General features: G+C 42.7%; 1 non-coding gene across 1 annotated transcript; it reads right to left on the bottom strand.

Moving 5' to 3' along the window:
- Positions 1-242: 242 nt before the first annotated feature.
- On the bottom strand, positions 243-315 carry Trnat-ugu (transfer RNA threonine (anticodon UGU)). The gene has a single exon. It is a non-coding gene; the product is annotated as a tRNA-Thr (tRNA).
- Positions 316-15969: the final 15654 nt, after the last annotated feature.

Below are 15969 nucleotides of genomic sequence, written 5' to 3'. Positions count from 1 at the left end.
CGTCTGTTGCACGAGATCGAAAGACAATTTTATAATCTTGTAAGAATTATGTATGTATAACTTAACGAGACGCACTAGAGTTATATTTTATCACTATAACATAGCTAATTAGTGAAAAAAGTACATTTTGACATCTGCATTCTTTCTACGTTATATGTAAAACCTGTTATGATACACTCATTTTACAATTCTATGCGTAAATGACTTACGATTACTTTTCGTAACAGTAAATTAAAATTGTTAGCCCCCAGGGAGAATCGAACTCCCGACCCCTGGTTTACAAGACCAGTGCTCTAACCGCTGAGCTATGGAGGCAGACGGCGAAGAGGCCCGTTCGCGTGTCTTATCACAGGTATTCTCTCCTTCCAGTATCGAATCCTTGAAAGTTTGGCATAGTTCCCTCTTTTCCTCTCTTCCACTATAATTTCTCTGTTTCCACTGGTTGTTTAAACACTAAAAGAGACGGATAATCAACGACATTTGTGAAATTTAAAGTCAAGCGTTCTGCAACCAAATGACTGCGTAACTTCGTGAAGTGTATAGCACAGCAGTGGTATTTGCAACACTCAGTACTTCGGTACCAAGTTCAGTGGAAACATTATTCTGATGATTACTGTCCCATTCGGAGGCAAAACGTGGGAAGTTATTGTCTGCTTCTTCCATATGACTTGTAATAAACAATATCTTGTTCCGATGACTAGAACAAGAGCAGATGGTGGCCAGTTCAGGTTTACGATCTCCATTGATTACTAACTAACAACTTTTAACAAACTACCGAAAATTTACTTCTGCTTCCTGCAGATTATTATTATTTTTATTTCTGTAAAATTTATGTATGTAAATCTAGTGCACTAGACCAGTTTTCTTTCCGAACGAAAATGGGAATTGCTTTCGAATGGTGTTAACATCTCGAGAATTACTAAACTCATACACAAGAAACGTTAACTGACATTTACTTTCAAAAATAGTTAATATAATGCAAGTAATATGACCATAAACATAAGATCAAAATTAATATAAAACAAATACATATTTATCACGTATACAACATTTCTGTTGTTTTCATCTTATTTCTTCTGCGACCAAAAAGTAACTAAACGAGATCACTATTACTTTTATTATTTGTCGACTTTTTTTCGATCACTTACACATCATGATGTTGGTGCAGACAAAGAAAAAGGCAAGCTATGACCAGAACTTATTACTTAAGGAAATAAATTTCCATTATGAATCCACGATCATTGTGAATAAAACCGACTAGATCGCTTAACACGTCTTTATTTATAACGTCATTTTGTCTGCTCCCATCTTCAGACGAAAATTTAGATCTTGCAAAACAAGGTTCAGTGTCCGTATCAATAAAAACTGTAACACGTCCCGAAAAGGCTTTTAGGTTCTATTAATACTGGCACTGAACGTTGTTTTGCAGGTCCTGAGTTTTGACCTGATGATGGCAGTAGACGAAATGACATAATAACACATATATTATTTTGACATTTCATTTACAAAATCTAAACAGTATGATGTGTGCTGCCAACGGGTTGATGAGGCGTGTGGGGAAATTGCCTACCTCATACAGCGCTGTGCTTTCTGGTACCTGACACCACTAAATTTGTCAGAGATACACTTCAGTAACAATCGCTCAGGTAACTCGTGAAAGTGACTCAGTGACACGTTCGTTTTTAATAATATTATTTATCAGTGCAAATTCCGTATCAGTTCTGAAACGCAACATTCGGCGATATTGTTAATAATTGTCCTTGTTTCACTCAGTATCCTAACAAACCTTTGAAGAGGTTAAGTATCTTCCACAACAGACCCGAAAGTGCTTCATTATACTTTTGACATTAACGAGTCCAACACACAACAGTAACTATCTTAAGACTGTTACAGTGCTACACATGGTATGGTTATTATTATATTTAAAACGTTGGCACTGGCTGAGTATCAAAACACTACTACACGAAGGCTTCCGAATACGATTGACGTTTTTCTAATTCATAATTACGTAGTCCAGTGATCAGCAAAATTTGACAGATAAGTCGTACTGTCGCTGCTTGAAAATGTTACCTATTCATCCACTTCTACACAACCACTCTGTTTTCCACACATAATTGTTTGGCAGAGGCTTCATATAACCACTTTATCGACCATTCCACTCTCAAATAACACGTGGGAAAAATGGACGTCGGCCATCTCACACTGTGTAAGTGGGAGTCAACAAAATATTTTCTTATCCGAAGGAGAATGTTGGTGACTCAAAATGCATGAAAACATCTCGCCGCAACGAAAACCTCCTTTAATTATTGTCACCCCAACTCGCGAATCACATCCATGACACTCACCCCCCTATCTGACGGCAACACAAAACGATCTGCTCGTTTTTGAACTATTTCGATGTCCACCTTCAACCCTGTCTCGATCGCATACCGTGCTGTAATACTCCGGAAGAGGAGAATATTAGGTAATCTCTTCATCAGTTTGTTACATCTTGTAGTGTTCTGCCAATAAAACCTTGTCTTTGATTCGCCTTCACGACAAATTTTCTAGAGCGACAATTTGACAAATTATACTTTCCCAAAAGAAAATAAAGAACCAACATCTCAGTTTAAGAGAAATTTCTTCTTTAGAAAAAAGGATGTGAAATTTACACAGACTCACTAAAAATCAAAATAACTTAAAACTAAACGCCACGGCGAGAACACTCTTCTCCGACATAAATTTATTTTTTTCTGTTAATAGGGTTGCCATCCGTCCCTATATATCGGGACCGTCGCCTTTATGGACCTTCTTGTCCCGACAAAGCCCAGTTTTGTCCCGATTTTGCAAAATACCGTTATGAACTTGGCTCAAGAGCAGAAGTAATGGCATTTGTTAGCGCATCATGCAACTGCAGCCTCTGTTTTATTCACGTCAACAAATTTATGTTGACAAGGTCGTCTCACGGACGGAGTGTGCTCCCTGCCGCCGTTGGATAAGCAGCTGCAGCAGCAAGTCGTATACTCTTAGCTCACTTATTTGTTACGTAGTTTAATTCTTAATTTCTTTGCGTGTTTTTTGGTACTTGCATTGTTTAATTCATAAATTTCAGGCGTATTATAGTATTTGAGAGGGTAGCGTCGCGTTTTAGTACCTGAATAGTGTAAAATCGCGTAGTCTCCTTCCGCCGCCGAGCAGTGTGTCAGCAGTGCGTAAGTAGCAGCATTACTGCGTTTACTAGGCAATCTTGTATTTTAATAACATTTTAAAATTTGTGTCGAATTGTTTGTGCTCTCTGTAGATTAGTTCAGACGTTCTTTGCACAACAGTTTTTAGCATGGATACGGACTGCAACTGCTGTGTTCGGATGCAGGCTGAGTTGGCATCCCTTCGCTCCCATCTTCAGGCAGTGTTGGCTTCGGTCACACAGCTTGAGGCTGTTGCCAATGGGCATCACTGTGGGGGTCCGGATGGGGGTTTGTCGGGGACGGCCAGCTCGTCTCACGCATCCCCCGATCGGACTACGACTGTGGCTGCCTGGAATACTGCCCACATTGAGGCTGATCCCTCACCTGTGATAGAGTGGGAGGTCGTCTCGAGGTGTGGCAGGGGGCGAAAGACATTCCGGAGGGCTGAACGGTAGGCCTCTCCAGTTTGTCTGATGAACCGGTTTCAGGCTCTGTCTCAGGCTGATACTGATCTTCGGCCGGACATGGCTGCTTGTCCTGTTCCAGAGGTTGCCCCTCAGTCTGCAAGATCTGGGCGGTCACAGAGGGTGGGCTTACTGGTAGTAGGGAGCTCCAACGTCAGGCGCGTAATGGGGCCCCTTAGGGATATGGCAGCAAGAGAGGGGAAGAAAACCAATGTGCACTCCGTGTGCATACTGGGGGGAGTCATTCCAGATGTGGAAAGGGTCCTTCCGGATGCCATGAAGGGTTCAGGGTGCACCCATATGCAGGTGGTTGCTCATGTCGGCACCATGATGTGTGTCGCTATGGATCGGAGGAAATGCTCTCTGGCTTCCGGCGGCTATCTGATTTGGTGAAGACTGCCAGTCTCGCTAGCGGGATGAAAGCAGAGCTCACCATCTGCAGCATCGTCAACAGGACTGACTGCGGACCTTTGGTACAGAGCCGAGTGGTGGGTCTGAATCAGAGGCTGAGACGGTTCTGTGACCGTGTGGGCTGCAGATTCCTCGACTTGCGCCATAGGGTGGTGGGGTTTCGGGTTCCACTGGATAGGTCAGGACCGCAGCAAGCGGCTACACGGGTCGCAGAGGTTGTGTGGCGTGGACTGGGCAGTTTTTTTAGGTTAGATGGCCTCGGGCAAGTACAGAAAGGGCAGCAGCCTCAAAGGGTGCGGGGCAAAGTCAGGACATGCGGGGGCCAAACAGCAATCGGTATTGTAATTGTAAACCGTCGAACCCGCATTGATAAAGTACCGGAACTTCAAGCACTGATAGAAAGCACCGAAGCTGAAATCGTTATAGGTACAGAAAGCTGACTGAAGCCAGAGATAAGTTCTGCCGAAATTTTTACATAGGCCCAGACCGTATTTAGAAAGTATAGATTGCATGCAACCAGTGGTGGCGTGTTTGTCGCTGTTAGTAGTAGTTTATCCTGTAGTGAAGTAGAAGAGAATAGTTCCTGTGAATTATTATGGGTGGAGGTTACACTCAACAACCGAGCTAGGTTAATAGTTGGCTCCTTTTACCGACCTCCCGACTCAGCAGCATTAGTGGCAGAACAACTGAGAAAAAATTTGGAATACATTTCACATAAATTTTCTCAGCATGTTATAGTCTTAGGTGGAGATTTCAATTTACCAGATATAGACTCGGACACTCAGATGTTTATGACGGGTGGTAGGGACAGAGCATCGAGTGACATTATACTGAGTGCACTAACCGAAAATTACCTCGAGCAATTAAACAGAGAACCGACTCGTGGAGATAACATCTTGGACCTACTGATAACAAACAGACCCGAACTTTTCGACTCTGTAAGTGCAGAACAGGGAATCAGTGACCACAAGACCGTTGCAGCATCCCTGAATATGGAAGTTAATAGGAATATAAAAAAAGGGAGGAAGGTTTATCTGTTTAGCAAGAGTAATAGAAGGCAGATTTCAGACTACCTAACAGATCAAAACGAAAATTTCTGTTCCGACACTGACAATGTTGAGTGTTTATGGAAAAAGTTCAAGGCAATCGTAAAATGCGTTTTAGACAGGTACGTGCCGAGTCAAACTGTGAGGGACGGGAAAAACCCACCGTGGTTCAACAACAAAGTTGGGAAACTAATGCGAAAGCAAAGAGAGCTTCACTCGAAGTGTAAACGCAGCCAAAACCTCTCAGACAAACAGAAGCTAAAGGATGTCAAAGTTAGCGTAAGGAGGGCTATGCGTGAAGCGATCAGTAAATCCGAAAGTAAAATTCTATGTACCGACTTGACAGAAAATCCTAGGAAGTTCTGGTCTTACGTTAAATCAGTAAGTGGCTCGAAACAGCATATCCAGACACTCCGGGATGATGTTGGCATTGAAACAGAGGATGACACGCGTAAAGCTGAAATACTAAACACCTTTTTCCAAAGCTGTTTCACAGAGGAAGATCGCACTGCAGCTCCTTCTCTAAATCCTCGCACAAACGAAAAAATGGCTGACATCGAAATAAGTGTCCAAGGAATAGAAAAGCAACTGGAATCGCTCAACAGAGGAAAGTCCACTGAACCTGACGGGATACCAATTCGATTCTACACAGAGTACGCGAAAGAACTTGCCCCCCTTCTAACAGCCGTGTACCGCAAGTCTCTAGAAGAACGGAAGATTCCAAATGATTGGAAAAGAGCACAGGTAGTCGCAGTCTTCAAGAAGGGTCGTCGAGCAGATGCGCAAAACTATATACCTATATCTCTGACGTCGATCTGTTGTAGAATTTTAGAATATGTTTTTTGCTCGCGTATCATGTCGTTTTTGGAAACCCAGAATCTACTCTGTAGGAGTCAACATGGATTCCGGAAACAGCGATCGGGTGAGACCCAACTCGCTTTATTTGTTCATGAGACCCAGAAAATATTAGATACAGGCTCCCAGGCAGATGCTATTTTCCTTGACTTCCGGAAGGCGTTCGATACAGTTCCGCACTGTCGCCTGATAAATGAACTAAGAGCCTACGGAATATCAGACCAGCTGTGTGGCTGGATTGAAGAGCTTTTAGCAAACAGAACACAGCATGTAGTTATCAACGGAGAGACGTCTACAGACGTTAAGGTAACCTCTAGCGTGCCACAGGGGAGTGTTATGGGACCATTGCTTTTCACAATATATATAAATGACCTAGTAGATAGTGTCGGAAGTTCCATGCGGCTTTTCGCGGATGATGCTGTAGTATACAGAGAAGTTGCAGCATTAGAAAATTGTAGCGAAATGCAGGAAGATCTGCAGCGGATAGGCACTTGGTGCAGGGAGTGGCAACTGACCCTTAACATAGACAAATGTAATATATTGCGAATACATAGAAAGAAGGATCCTTTATTGTATGATTATATGATAGCGGAACAAACACTGGTAGCAGTTACTTCTGTAAAATATCTGGGAGTATGCGTGCGGAACGATTTGAAGTGAAATGATCATATAAATTTAATTGTTGGTAAGGCGGGTACCAGGTTGAGATTCATTGGGAGAGTCCTTAGAAAATGTAGTCCATCAACAAAGGAGGTGGCTTACAAAACACTCGCTCGACCTATACTTGAGTATTGCTCATCAGTGTGGGATCCGTACCAGATCGCGTTGACGGAGGAGATAGAGAAGATCCAAAGAAGAGCGGCGCGTTTCGTCACAGGGTTATTTTTTAGCCGTGATAGCGTTACGGAGATGTTTAGCAATCTCAAGTGGCAGACTCTGCAAGAGAGGCGCTCTGCATCGCGGCGTAGCTTGCTCGCCAGGTTTCGAGAGGTTGCGTTTCTGGATGAGGTATCGAATATATTGCTTCCCCCTACTTTTACCTCCCGAGGAGATCACGAATGTAAAATTAGAGAGATTCGAGCGCGCACGGAGGCGTTCAGACAGTCGTTCTTCCCACGAACCATACGCGACTGGAACAGAAAAGGGAGGTAATGACAGTGGCATGTAAAGTGCCCTCCGCCACACACCGTTGGGTGGCTTGCGGAGTATAAATGTAGATGTAGATGTAGATGGCGTTGCATGTTATACATCCTGTATCGACGATACAAGCACCTTCTAGATCTAGCGCCAACATTCGAGTAAATACTAGACTTCTCCAGTAGTACGGGGCTGGACCTATTTAAGCAACTCCAGGCAGAAGAAAGGGGGCAGTTCCCATTTGAACAGGGATGTGATAAGACGATTCTTTCTAAACGTAATACGAGCAAAGAGTGCTTCATTTCTACAGCCACATCTCAGTGTGTCCCGACGAGTTCTCAGATAGATTTGGCAACCCTATCTGTTGGTGAAAATAGTCGTAAAGCTTGTTACTTATTTTCTTCTAGATCATTTTTATCGGAAGGCGTGGTGTTCAAATCCCCAGCCTGCAATTTAGATGCAAGTTTCCTGTAGTTCCTTACTCATGAGCGCGACTAATTTGCTTCTCTATTATAGCCCTCTACCTAGCGCTCCGTGTATAGTAACAGTCACCTCATATTGACGAGACGTTAAATTCTGAATCTTCGTTACCACCTTGCTTGTCATTGTTCTTCATCTTTCTTATTATCTTGCTCTTCATTCTTCCATATTTTTTTTATTACCTTGGTCTTCATGGAGACAAAATTCAATGTGCTACGGCGCGACTTGGTAGAAGGAAAGAATTTATTGCGTAGCCTAGTTCCAACGAATCGTACATCGTCTCTAGCAGTGTTGTGTTTTCTGTACCACGGATTCTTGCCACAGTGTAATTAGACTTTCGTAGCAAGTGCTAGTGATAGGAGTATCTTGCAGACTGTTTCTTCACGGTAACAACAAGTGCGAGTGGCAATCGTTTCATCTTCCCTTTATGGATACATATGAAAAAGTGTAATAAGTAAACTAAGTCATCTCTTTTCAGTCTCTCTAACAACCAACAGTGAAGTCATTTTCATTGCCTTTGTCTTGCTGCCTGAGCACTTCCTAGAAATTTCTGAGTTCGGAATTAAACGGGTTTAACAATCCAAAGGAAATTAATAATATCTAATTGATTATAGCACAAGTAACTCACTTTTACTAATCTATCTTTGCATGACAATAATATATAAAAATACATTCTGCACCTTTGCCGAGTGCTAAACTGCCCCTGTCTAAACGAAGCTGTTTTCCTTAGTCGTTCCTGGAGTCATGATAAGTAATATTACAAGCATGTCAAACAGGAAGTACCATTCGTATCTTTCCTTTTTTAAACCATTAATAATTTTTATATAATAAATATTACTTACGTGTATACAAGTCAAGCTGTTAAAATGTGTTAGTTCCTTTGTTTGTAACGCTTTTCTAGAAATAACAGTATGCATAATAGTCTTAAGTAAAGTATAACAAGGAGTCAGCTGACAAACTGATTCGTTGGTAAATAGTTAGTGGCTCAGACATTATTAATTCGATTTCCTAGGATTTTCTCCTGTCTAAAGGGTTGTCGCGTTTAAATAATCGCGTCAGTCTTGGTGGCACTATGCACGTAACTGCAGTGTCTCCTGACAAGTGCAGAAAAAAAATAAAAGTATCCCCTTGGCTTTCTCTTTTGCGTAACAGTACTTAAAGTTCATTTTAATAGATTAGCGTCGTGTAATGAAAGAAATATATAATAAGGCAACAAAATACGTTATAAGAGTGATTTAGTTACAGCATACATAAGTAAAAACTGTGTAGCATTAATATGATCAATGTAAAATTATTTAAACATTTTTCAACTTTATTTCTTTTTCAGCGCCAACACCAGCTCCCCACAGTGATCACAGGCATTACAAAAAACTTCAGCAAGCTAAAAGAACTCTCATACCTGCAGATTCCACAGTATCTGACAAAATGCAAGTAATGCAAAAACAGCTGTATTTTCTTTTGTCGTTTTTCAGTGACAAACGGGGATCTGTTTTAACACCGACCGCTGATTCGTTACCTAAGGGCATAAATATCACTCCAGAATTAGTATGTACTGTATGGTGAACAGTGTATTCTGTGATCGATTAACAATGCAAAGTCAGCTATTAAACTAGAAATCCATGTTCTTTTAGTGGACAATTGGAAACAGAAACGAAGTTATTGAAATACTCTTTACTTTTATGTAACTCTTGCTTTTCCACTCTCCATAGGATGTAACTTGAAGTCGGCTTTCACCAGTAGTCAGGAACACAGAAATGAACCGGACGTTCTTGCCTTGTATGTATAATTTAATATTCTGCTACCCAGTAAGAAATTCGACTTAGCTTTTTTGGTGGCAAACTGTTATTTTTCAGTACCAGGCAGTCTTGCCAAGTCAGCCGAATTTTGTATTCGATAAAGCTGGAAGTTATTCTTCTCAGCCGACAGCCGAAAATCTGACAGATTTCTCGGATTGGCTCTGAGCACTATGGGACTTAACTTCTGAGATCATCAGTCCCCTAGAACTTAGAACTACTTAAACCTAAGGACATCACACACATCCATGCCCGAGGCAGGATTCGAACCTGCGACCGTAGCGGTCGCGTTCTCGGATTGCTGTATTTTAACAAATTAAACGTAGTTATTATTATTATAATTATTCATGAATGGGCCCAATAGAACAACGCGAGGTACAATCAGTCAATGTCGATTTTTATGGTTGGCCTTCCTTTGTGTCCAAATTTGTTTCTGTTGTGGATTGGCAAGAGAGCCAACCCGGTCTACTAGAGGAAGCCGAAAGGCACGCGTTTTAGCTCACGCAGGCTGGCGTGAGGTCTGGAACAGGTCAAGGAAATTAGACTAGCAAAAAAGGACGTAGCTGTGGAATACTTAACTTTAATCCATAAATGGTGAACATCGCTCTTGACGGTACATGTTTTACAGCATCAATAGTAACTGGTAATGGCACCTTGCTAGGTCGTAGGAAATGACGTAGCTGAAGGCTATGCTAACTATCGTCTCGGCAAATGAGAGCGTATTTTGTCAGTGAACCATCGCTAGCAAAGTCGGTTGTCCCACTGGGGCGACTGCTAGGAAGTCTCTCTTTAGACCTGCCGTGTGGCGGCGCTCGGTCTGCAATCACTGATAGTGGCGACACGCGGGTCCGACGTATACTAACGGACCGCGGCCGATTTAAAGGCTACCACCTAGCAATTGTGGTGTCTGGCGGTGACACCACATTCCTCCCCCGCAAATCGGCGAACGGTTGTAGCGTAAGGCTTCCGCCCGCCGTGGGGAGGAACCCAAGTTGACGTATGCGACGAGGTGGGGAGCCTAACAACAGGCGAGGCTGTGCCACCCGCACCCTGCCATTCGGACCGAGGGGAGCTAGGAAACGCCTGAAAACCTGCTCCAGGGTGCACGCCAACATGCGGTGTATGCGCCCGTAGAGAAACAGAAGGGGCCGAAGGGTCGGCCTCCATCGGGCCGGGGCACCCGACGGGCGAAGACGACATATGGTCCGGAGCGGGCAAGAGTTCCATGGCGGAGGACAACTGGTCACGGGAAGCGATCGGCGGCGCGTGACCCAGGGAGGCGCCCGGCGGTCGCAGCGACGCGTCCTCTGCGGGCGTCGCCGGTGGGAGAACAGGCGGCGGCGGCGGCGCGTCGTCGTGGGGCAAAATGGAAGGCAGCGTCGGTAACACCTGGGGCTGAGGCGAGCCAGTAGATGGGTCCCTAGGGCGCTGACTGGACGGCACCGTCGCTGAAAGCAGACGGGGAGCGGCAGATCCCGCGCGACGACAGAGGCGCAGCCGATTGAGATATACCGACGCACCTCACCAGAGGCCCCCAAAACCAGATACATAGCACGGCCGAGGCAGCGAAGAATGCGCTCTTCGAGCCAACGCCGTGAACCTCGATAGTTGCGGTAGTAGACAACGTCCCTGGGACAAAAGCAGGTGTCTGCCGCTGCACAGGAACCTGATGCGGCGGATGTAACAAAGACATCAAGGTTCGATGAGGGCGACTGTGGAGCAACTCAGCCGGCGAGCGACCATCTCGGGGCTGAGAGCGATACGAGGACAAAAAGAGCAATAACGTGTCCTCCCGAGAATGAAACTTTTTCAACTTCAACATCTGTTACTTGAAAGTCCTGACCAAACGTTCAGCGGCACCGTTTGACTGTGGCGAAAACGGCGCGGACGTCAGATGTTGAATACCATTCGCCTTGCAGAATGACTGAAATTCTGCGGACATGAATTGTGGGCCATTGTCGGAAACAATAGTCTGTGGAAGACCTTCAATGCAAAGGATAGCAGATAACGCTTGGATGGTGGCAGATGACGTCGTGGAAGACATCCGGACAACAAAAGGAAAATTACTATAATAAATATATCCCATCCTCGTCGCCAAATGTTGTGGATTGGCAAGAGAGCCAACCCGGTATACTAGAGGAAGCCGAAAGGCACGCGTTTTAGCTCACGCAGGCTGGCGTCAGGTCTGGAACAGGTCAAGGAAATTAGACTAGCAAAAAAGGACGTAGCTGTGGAATACTTAACTTTAATCCATAAATGGTGAACATCGCTCTTGACGGTACATGTTTTACAGCATCAATAGTAACTGGTAATGGCGCCTTGCTAGGTCGTAGAAAATTATGTAGCCGAAGGCTATGCTAACTATCGTCTCGGCAAATGAGAGTGTATTTTGTCAGTGAACCATCGCTAGCAAAGGGAAGCGACTGCTAGGAAGTCTCTCTATAGACCTGCCGTGTGGCGGCGCTCGGTCTGTAATCACTGATAGTGGCGACACGCGGGTCCGACGTATACTAACGGACCGCGGCCGTTTTAAAGGCTACAACCTAGCAAGTGTGGTGTCTTGCAGTGACACCACAGTTTCATCCTTCCAGAATAAAGTCTCTTTCTGTCATCAGATCACGGTGTTACAGTCCGTTTTTTAAATTTTCCTCTGCCCAGCTTTCCCATCAAATACCTTTTGTCTGAATGTTTTTCCATGCGACGCGTCTGCCTGGGTTATACCCGCTACTTTAATACAGTCTGCACTGAAATTATAGCCAGTCTTATTATCAAAGATAAAGTGACCAGACGTCCCGATTTGACCGGGACGGTTCCGGTTTTTGGAGTCCTGTCCCCCTGTCCCGACTAAGTCTCGGTCATGAGATGTTTCAACATGTAACTTCTCACATTTTTAGCATTGTAAAAGTGTTTTACACTTTATTTCCACGTTATATCCCAAACCTAAGTTGGTATTACTGAGCTGAATTTCCCCAGCGGTAGCCATTTGGTGATTGCTTTGTTGGCGTGAGTATTGTAGCGCGCACAGATTTTAACCAGCTTCGCAATGCCCAAACGTCACTGCGTTTTCAGTTCCGCACTTCAAGAAAGGTATGTAACGTATTATTAATTCAGTGTCACAAACAGTGTGGTAACTCTGCTTTTCGTTAACTCTCAATTACTATGGATCGTCTCTCAAATTGGTTTAAATGGCTCTGAGCACTATGGGACTTAACATCTAAGGTCATCAGTCCCCTAGAATAGGGTGACCAAATTATTTTCGGTGAAAACCGGGACACATTCATCCGGGTGCCAATGGACACCTCATCCCACATGTACCCAGGTTTCTTAATTTTAAATATTAATGTTTTGTTGATACATTTTGTGAACCCCATTATTATAACTAATAAGAGGATACAAAAGATTGATATAATCTAGATTATCTGTGTAATTAATGACATTTAATAAACGTATACAGTAATAAAGAAATGTATTACGATTTTACAAAATTTTACACCCATTCAACTTTTAATCAATTTCTATTAACATGAGCTTTAATATTACTGAGCACTTGTAGATGGAATTGACTGTCCTTGGAGAAAAGGGTATTTTTCACTGCCTCCAGCCTTCTTGATCATGTCTTTGTTCTTTGAGACACAGTGATAAAACACGGCACAATCCATTTTGTAGTTGTACAGGATCTGCAGGATTGCTTCAAGAGAGTCCACCTCCATTCTGTTTCTTTCATCAGTCCACTGGATATTCACGAACGAAAATATTCTTTCCACATTGGCATTATGGGCTGGGATTGCAAATAAATACCTTGCAATTATTAACAACTCAGAGTAATGCTGAAGACAGTCACAGCTTTTAAAAAAATTCACCCACTTATCATGACATTCCAATGGTGTTTTTTTTTCATCATTCCACTTGTGAAGACTGTCTTCAACAAAATTTGTCAGTATGCCGAACTGAACAAAGATAATGGAATCAACGATTTCAATCTCTTTACTCTTCAAATAAGAAACTGTCTCTTCAACACTTTCCCAGTTTGGCACTCTCTTCAGTAACATCCAATCAAACTCCGGCGATGAGGATAAATATGAGGCTCTCCACTTGCTGAGATATTCTACACAAGTGTCATAAGACTTGTTAACTTCTTCTCTAAAACTCCTTTCTGCTGCTTCTGATACTTCTGCTCTTTTAAGGACAGATTTAACATTAAAAGTAACATTAGTAACAGTTTCCAGAGTATTTTTCAGAACATCATTTACCTCTATTACACTTTTCGTGCTTCCCTCAATTTCCTTTATCCCATGCTGCAAAGTGCTAAGCTGACTGTGAATGAACCATAAGTAGGCTTCTCTTACAGGGTTACTGAAAAACTGAACCATTATTTTGGGGGCTTTGTCTTCATTTAGGAAAAAAATCTTATAACGGTTCAAACAGGCGGATTACTCTTTCAACTGCTGGGAACAGTGATAACCAGTGAGTTTTCGAGTGACACATTACATTCATATATTCAGTTCCCACATAATCACAGAACTCCTTAAGCCTCTCTGTTCTAACAGCATATATATGTAAAAGTGTGAGTATACTTTCATGACGATAGTTTCAACATCACAGCTTAAACTGTCAGCAGATGTCTGCACGGTATTGTGTAAAACATGTGCAGAGCACCCTATGCCTTCAATGTTTTCGGGCAATGTTGCCTTTAATTTGGTAAATACGTGGCATTTGCCATGTCTTTTTAAACCACCAAAGTTTGTGTTGGTGTTGTCTCCACAAAATGCCACACATTTATTTTTCTCAAGATCAAACATTTCGATAGTATTCATTTAAAATCTTGAAATTTCGTCAGATGTTTTATTAGGTAGGGAACTGACCTTCAAAAGTTTGGTCGGAATTCCCTGATTAATATCGAAAAACTGAACAACAAACGGAAATATTTTAGTGGCCTTATGATTGCTGGCATCAGTGGATATCCCCTTTACGCTCTGGGGAGCAATAACTCCTTTCACTAAGGCTGACACTTTAGTTCTTGCTGAACTAAACTTTTTTGCAATGGAAGAAAAATCAAACATAATGCTGTTAAGCTTATTAGTACAATCACTAGATCTATACGTTTGGTGATGTTTTACCGTGTGGTAGGCTAGTGTATGCTCGGCTGCTCGAACTTTCGTCTCTTCACTTGACTGATGTTTCACAAAATAATTTTGTAGAGTTTTACTGCAACTCGGTGCACTGTATCTGTTAATGTGTTTCTTTGACCTGATGTGATCAACTATGTCGGAACGTCCACAATGACTTATACTAATAAAACAGTTACATACGGAACACTCTGCTTCGTAATCAAAACGACTTTTCTTAATGAAATTCCATACCTTGGAATAACAGTCACTGAACTTGCAGGCACGTTTCGGCATTGCGTTTCACAGTACTGCAGCAATAATACGACTAATATGAGAAAAAACTATTGCAGTTGATCTAACAAAACATCAACTACTACACTGTTCTGACAATGAGTGTGTGAGTAAGTGGCGCGACAATCGGACGGTTTCATAGCTCTGTTACAATAATACAACTTACTACTTGTTGGCCAAAGTACCGGTCAAATTGCCTGAGTTTATCAATACTGATACTGTGATTACTAGTATGGGACAATGGAGGTTTAAAACAAATAAGCTAAAATATATTAATTTCTTGTGTTGTATTTCCTTTAATATAGCGAAATCCCAAAAATTTGAGAAATTTTCACGAAATGTATTTAAAAACTGAATTCCGGGACTTTTGAGCGTCCCGAAACAAATTTTCGGGACACCGGAACACAGGGATGAAAACTGGGACAATCCCGGTTTTCCGGGACGTTTGGTCACCCTACCCTAGAACTTAGAACTACTTAAACCTAACTAAACTAAGGATATCACACACATCCATGCCCGAGGCAGGATTCGAACCTGCGACCGTAGCGGTCGTGCGGTTCCAGACTTAAGCGCCTAGAACCGCTCGGTCACACTGGCCGGCGGATCGTCTCTCGGAGCGCAACAATTTTTTTTCTATTGTGGTGTATGAGACACCCATAGAAATCGAATTGGGCTCTCCCTATTGGATGTGATGCATGGATGCCAGAAGTCTAGACTATTACTGCACTTTTTTCCTTATTAACCAGCGACGCAAACAAATGGTTGTCATAAGTTTAAAGTGTGTTTGTGTGTCTATGCCAGTGGCATCATAACTTCCAAATGAAAGGTCCGATTTTAATACAGTTTTTTTTGACAGCTGGTTTAATCAAAAAGGTTTTTCGCTATGTTCCATTAAAGTTTTTACAGCGATTCAAATTTCACCAGCTAAATTTTAAGTAAAAAAAACGTTTTACGCTATCTTCCCTGATAACACGCTACATAATACGATTCATAAGAGCTACAAGTTACGCAGTGCCAGATTGTAGAGCTTAACACGTTGCCTGCCAACTACGAGTTATCTCGTACGAACGAACTGGCCACTGGCGCCAACTGCGAGTTGACTCGTAGGAAACGAGTTTCTGCATAAAGCCAGATACGAAAACATTCGTAGCAAATACGTGTGATTTACAGGTTTTGGGTGTCAGGAACAGGTATAGTAAGTCATCTGGACGTGGTGA

This window comes from Schistocerca cancellata, chromosome 2 (genome assembly GCF_023864275.1).
Source record: "Schistocerca cancellata isolate TAMUIC-IGC-003103 chromosome 2, iqSchCanc2.1, whole genome shotgun sequence".
NCBI lineage: Eukaryota > Metazoa > Arthropoda > Insecta > Orthoptera > Acrididae > Schistocerca > Schistocerca cancellata.
This window is presented reverse-complemented; position numbering and strand designations above follow the sequence as displayed.